The following is a 7,130-nucleotide window of genomic DNA, read 5'->3' on the forward strand; positions in this document are numbered from 1 at the left end:
ACATACACAAAAATATACAAACAAATACTGTCATTGCAGCTTTGTGCAAGGGGGAAAAGCCTAAGTCTCCATCAGTAGATGAATAGTTAAAAAATGATGGTCCATCCATATTCTGGAATATTACACAAGGCTTAAAAAAATGAAGTTGATCTATATGTGTTGACACATAGAGATTGTCAATACATATAAGTCAAGTGAATAAAATCAAATTTCTTAATAATATAGATACTAGGATATGTTAAGAAACAAACAAAGCTATACATATGTATGCTTATTTATATAGTGACAAGTATGGCTGCATACAAAAAAGCCTGGAAGGAAACCCACCAAACCTCCACAGAGAGGCGTGTGATGGGGGAAAGGACGAAGCCCAAAAGAACACCGGCACATGTTCATGTATTACTTATACAATTACGTGTATTTCTTCTAGCAAAATGCATAACAGAGGGAGGCTGGGCCAAGCCATCCAGGTTCTCCAAACAGAACTCGTAAATCAAGCTCGGAGGGGGGCTAACTAGGAGGTAATGCCATCACTTGTTCAGCTGGATACCGTCTCCCCTGGCCCTGCTCTAACACAATTAGAAAGGCCCCACTGAGAGCACAGACTTCTGGTCTCAGAGCCAAGAAACCAGCTTCCCAGCCAGGGAGCAAGAACTCACTTGAGTAAGTTGTGGAAGAGAATGTCAAAAGCTATGATGTGAAAATGGCTGATGGACACAGAGGCCTAAACTTAATTAAAGAACTGTGCATCCGTCGGCCTCTGGATCCCTCTTTGCCACTATCGCCACAGCACGTCCACCGTCCTTTATCTCCGCGAGGAACTGAGCAGGACAGAGTGCCTGCCAATGTCTGGGCTTCTTACATCATTGAAAGGAAAAGGCAAGTCACAAAAGGAGCCATATTGACTTATGTAAGACATGGCACAGGACAGAGAAGTTTCTCAGAGAAGAACAGCAAACTCACCGATTGCTAGGATTAACTGAAACCTCCCACAACTGCAGACTCCACCAAACCATGACATCAGGAAGTCTGGAAAGGCATCCAACTTCCTCTATTTATCAAGCTGGCTAAAACCCAGGGTAATACCAGCACAACCAGAAAAAAAGAAAAAAGCAAGAAGACTGTACAAGTGGTTTGGGTGGGAAGGAAATGATCTCTGTATGTACTTAGAGCCCTGCTCCAGCACCGAGGAAGCTCTCAGAGAGGCTGCATCCAGGAATTAGAACTCCTGTGCTCACAGCCTGCTCAGGGGCCCTGGGTGCTGACCACAGGGCCCACACATCCTGGAACAATCAGCAAAACAACGGGCAAAGGGCACAGGTAACAGCAGCCCCAGACAGTTTCCCACTGTCCTCTTGGGTAATGTGATGCTGGTCCAAGGAGGAACCAAAACAAAACAAAACAAAACCCAGTGACATGCAGCATCCTGAGGGCTCGGCGCTTCATTTACAACCTAATGATTGATCACTGGCCCAGACTGAGGGGCAGAGAGTGGCTCACACTTCCAGGCAATGACACCAACACCATGGAAGAAAGGACCAGAGGACAAAGGCCTTGATAAATTGAAAATGAGAGTAGAAATAAGCAAGGAGAAGCTTCTCCGCACTAGTAGGAAAAGCAAATTGCACAGACGGAGAGAATGGTGAAGGTTAGGCTTGTGGGCATATACAGGAGAAGGTCAGGGATATGCAGGTCTTGGCTGTAGAGTGGTAGGTATGGCCATCGAGGAACAAACAAGAATGGTTCTCAAACCTTGTGGTGGCCCCATTACTGATGGGAGCCCGTCTAAAAGGACCTTTACCTGCACAGACTGGTTTGTTCAGTTCTGGATGCCACCATTCAAGAGGAGTTAAATTGTGAGATGGCTCTGAAAGACTTCAAAGATAATTAATTCAACAAAACTTTACCAAATGCCTACTGTGTGCCAAAGAACAGGGCCGCTCTGTTTCGGTGTGCCAAGGGCACTTGGCCAAGAGGACCATTAGAGGCTGAATGCAGATGGCCAGGCTTTCTGGAAGCGCAGATGAACTGGCAGCGGGCTCTGTCACAGGCACAGCGGAAGCTCCAAGGAAGGGAACCTAACCTGTTGTAGGGAAACGGATCTGGGAGAGTTTCCTCAAGGAGATAACAGTCATGCTGCATCTTAAAGGATGTGCAACGCCCTTTACGTGAAGCGATGGGAATGGGCATTCCAAAGAGAGGAAAGTACCTGAACCAAGACAGAGTCAAAGACTGGCATGGAGTAGGCAGGGCTTAGAATCTGTTTGATGTTGCTGAAGCATAACAAGCAAATCAGAGAATGGCCAGAGGGGACCTGGAGGAAAGGAGCAGACAACCGATGGAACGTATTAAAATTTTAACCTGTGAATAGACTGGGAACAATCCACATTGCATGTCCACGTGGAGGTTACGATGGATTATGAATATCCACGATGTATACAAGGCCCTCTGAGAAAAAACCATTGCAGCGAGGTGGTTTTCGTCTCTGCCATGGGCACAAGGTGATGTCTAAAAGGTAGCTTAAACCACATTCCAAGGGATTTAAATTAACAAGAGGAAGAACGTCCTGATATGGAGCATTGTTCAACTGTAGAAGTGACGAAGAGAGCTTTTGGAATTGCTTTCCAAAACATCTAAGAAGATGACCTCTTGGTCACCCTGGTGAGGCTGCGTCAGAGATGGAATGAACCAGACCAGGGAAAGGAGCTGGTGGACCTCTTGCAACTGTTGGTCCGATGCTCTTTTTCTGCAGCACTGAACACTTTCTTTTCTCTCCTCCCCTCTCTCCAGTCTTCTCGTCCTCTCTTCCCTTCTACTCTCCTTGATCCCACAGTTTCCCTCTTTTCCTTCCCTCCCCTTACCTAGCTTAAGGCTTCCCAAATGTATCCCAGGGGATAGAATACTGCTGGTTACCTCTGCCCAGAGCTGGAGAAGAGGGTATTAAAGAGCACACAGTGAGGGACCCAGTTTCGAAGGACCCTGATCAGCAGACCCAACCCTCTGGGTGAGGCTACCACAGGCCTCAACCCAACATGGTGGAACTAAAGGTGTTTCAAAACTTAGGGCATGCCGGGACGTCCTTGGTGGCACAGTGGTTAAGAATCTGCCTGCCAATGCAGGGGACACGGGTTCAATCCCTGGTCCAGGAAGATCCCATATGCTTCAGAGCAGCTAAGCCCGTGTGCCACAACTACTGTGCCTGCGCTCAAGAGCCCACGAGCCACAACTACTCAGCCTGCACGCCACAGCTACTGAAGCCAACATGCCTAGAGCCTGCACTCCGCAACAAGAGAAGCCACCACAATGAGAAGCCCGTGCACTACCCCAACTAGAGGAAGCCCGCATGCAGCAACAAAGACCAAACGCAGCCAAATAAATAAATAAATATACCAATGAATTCTTTCTCAGAACGTTAATTTTCTATTTCACAAAAAGAACACCTATCGGGCTTCCCTTGTGGCGCAGTTGTTAAGAATCTGCCTGCCAACACAGGGGACATGGGTTTGAGCCCCTGGTCTGGGAAGATCCCACATGCCATGGAACAACTAAGCCCGTGTGCCACAACTACTGAGCCTATGCTCTAGAGCCCATGCGCCACAACTAATGAGCCCACGTGCCACAACTACTGAGCCCACGTGCCTAGAGCCCGTGCTGCACAACAACAGAAGCCACCTCAATGAGAAGCCCGCGCGCTGCAACGAAGACCCAACACAGCCATAAGTAAATAAATAAACAATTTTTTAAAAAACAGAACACTTATCTACTGGATTTTCTTAATGACAGTCTTATATTAAGCTGTATTCATACGAAGTTAACTAGAGGTGAACTTTTTTCCTTTGGTATGAAAACATTTCACCAGGAAAGCTGAATTTAGATAACTACCACCTCGTTAAATCAATCCCAACTGCCAAATCAAAACTACAATGAGGTATCGAGATCACTGAAGAAGTCAAAGAGGAAATCAAAAATACCTAGAGACAAATGACAATGAAAACACGACAATCCAAAACCTATGGGATGCAGCAAAAGCAGTTCTAAGAGGGAAGTTTATAGCTATACAAGCTTACCTCAAGAAACAAGAAAAATCTCAAATAAACAATCTAACCTTACACCTAAAGGAACTAGAGAAAGAAGAACAAACAAAACACAAAGTTAGCAGAAGGAAAGAAATCATAAAGATCAGAGCAGAAATAAATGAAATAGAACAAAGAAAACAATAGCAAAGATCAATAAAACTAAAAGTTGGTTCTTTGAGAAGATACACAAAATTCATAAACCATTAGCCAGACTCATCAAGAAAAAGAGGGAGAGGACTCAAATCAATAAAATTAGAAATAAAAACAGAGAAGTTATAACAGACACTGCAGAAATACAAAGCATCCTAAGAGACTACTAGAAGCAACTCTATGCCAAAAAAATGGACAACCTGGAAGAAATGGACAAATTCTTAGAAAGGTATAACCTTCCAAGGCTGAACCAGGAAGAAATAGAAAATATGAACAGACCAATCACAAGTAATGAAATTGAAACTGTGATTAAAGATCTTCCAACAAACAAAAGTCCAGGCCCAGATGGCTTCACAGGTGAATTCTCTCAAATATTTAGAGAAGAGCTAACACCCATCCTTCTCAAACTCTTCCAAAAAATTGCAGAGAAAGGAACACTCCCAAACTCATTCTATGAGGCCACCATCACCCTGATACCAAAACCAGACAAAGATACTACAAAAAAGAAAATTACAGACCAATATCACTGATGATTGTAGATGCAAAAATCCTCAATAAAATACTAGCAAACAGAATCCAACAACACATTAAAAGGATCATACACCATGATCAAGTGGGATTTATCCCAGGGATGCCAGGATTCTTCAATATACACGCAAATCAATCAACGTGATACACCATATTAACAAAGTGAAGAATAAAAACCATATGATCATCTCAATAGACGCAGAAAAAGCTTTTGACAATATTCAACACACATTTATGATAAAAACTCCCCAGAAAGTGGGCAAAGAGGGAGCCTACCTCAACATAATAAAGGCCATATACGACAAACCCACAGCAAACATCATTCTCAATAGTGAAAAACTGAAAGCATTTCCTCTAAGATCAGGAACAGGACAAGGATGTCCACTCTCACCACTATTATTCAACATAGTTTTGGAAGTCGTAGCCACAGCAATCAGAGAAAAAAAAAATAAAAGGAATACAAATTGGAAAAGAAGAAGTAAAACTGTCACTCTTTAAAGACAACATGATACTATACATAGAGAATCCTAAAGAGGCCACCAGAAAACTACTAGAGCTAATCAATGAATTTGGTAAAGTTGCAGGATACAAAATTAATGCACAGAAATCTCTTGCATTCCTATACACTAATGATGAAAAATCTGAAAGAGAAATTAAGGAAACACTCCCATTTACCATTGCAACAAAAAGAATAAAATACTAGGAATAAACCTACCTAGGGAGACAAAAGACCTGTATGCAGAAAACTATAAGACAGTGATGAAAGAAATTAAAGATGACACCAACAGATGAAGAGATATGCCATGTTCTTGGATTGGAAGAATCAATATTGTGAAAATGACTATACTACCCAAAGCAATCTACAGATTCAATGCAATCCCTATCAAATTACCAGTGGCATTTTTTACAGAACTAGAACAAAAAATCTTAAAATTTGTATGGAGACACAAAAGACCTCGAATAGTCAAAGCAGACTTGAGGGAGAAAAATGGAGCTGGAGGAATCAGACTCCCTGACTTCAGACTATACTACAAAGCTACAGTAATCAAGACAATATGGTACTGGCACAAAAACAGAAACATAGATCAATGGAACAGGATACAAAGTCCAGAGATAAATCCACGCACCTATGGTCAACTAATCTATGACAAAGGAGGCAAGGACATACAATGGAGAAAAGACAGTCTCTTCGATAAGTGGTGCTGGGAAAACTGTACAGCTACATGTAAAAGAATGAAATCAGAACACTCCCTAACACCATACACAAAAATAAACTCAAAATGGATTAGAGACCTAAATGTAAGACCGAACACTATAAAACTCTTAGAGGAAAACATAGGAAGAACACTCTTTGACATAAATCACAGCAAGATCTTTTTTGATCCACCTCCTAGAGTAATGGAAATAAAATAAAATAAAATAAGCAAATGGGACCTAATGAAATTTAAAAGCTTTTGCACAACAAAGGAAACCATAAACAATATGAAAAGACAACCCTCAGAATGGAAGAAAACATTTGCAAATGAATCATCGGACAAAGGATTAATCTCCAAAATATATAAACAGCTCAATATTTAAAAAATAAACAACCCAATACAAAAATGGGCAGAAGACCTAAATAGACATTTCTCCAAAGAAGACATACAGATGGCCAAGAAGCACATGAAAAGCTGCTCAACATCACTAATTATTAGAGAAATGCAAATCAAAACTACAATGAGGTATCACCTCACACCAGTTAGAATGGGCATCATCAGAAAATCTACAAACAACAAATGCTGGAGAGGGTGTGGAGAAAAGGGAACCCTCTTGCACGTTGGTGGGAATGTATATTGATACAGCCACCATGGAGAACAGTATGGAGGTTCCTTAAAGAACTAAAAAGAGAATTACCATATGATCCAGCAACCCCACTACCGGGCATATACCCAGAGAAAACCATAATTCAAAAAGACACATGCACCCCAATATTCACTGCAGCACTATTTACAGTACCCAGGTCATGAAAGCAACCTAAATGCCCAACGACAGACCAATGGATAAAGAAGGTGTGGTATATATATATGATGGAATATTACTCAGCCATAAAAAGGAACGAAATTGGGTCACTTGTAGAGACATCGTGGATCTAGAGACTGTCATACAGAGTGAAGTGAGTCAGAAAGAGAAAAACAAACATCGTATATTAACACATATATGTGGAACCTAGAAAATGGTACAGATGAACCAGTTTGCAGAGCAGAAATTGAGACACAGAGGTAGAGAACAAACGTATGGACACCAAGGGGGGAAAGCAGTGGGGGGCGGGGTGGTGGTGGGATGAATTGGGAGATTGGGATTGACATGTATACACTGATGTGTATAAAATGGATGACT

Source organism: Monodon monoceros, unplaced genomic scaffold (genome assembly GCF_005190385.1).
Source record: "Monodon monoceros isolate NGI ecotype Baffin Bay Population unplaced genomic scaffold, NGI_Narwhal_1 Super_Scaffold_22, whole genome shotgun sequence".
Classification (NCBI taxonomy): Eukaryota; Metazoa; Chordata; class Mammalia; order Artiodactyla; family Monodontidae; genus Monodon; species Monodon monoceros.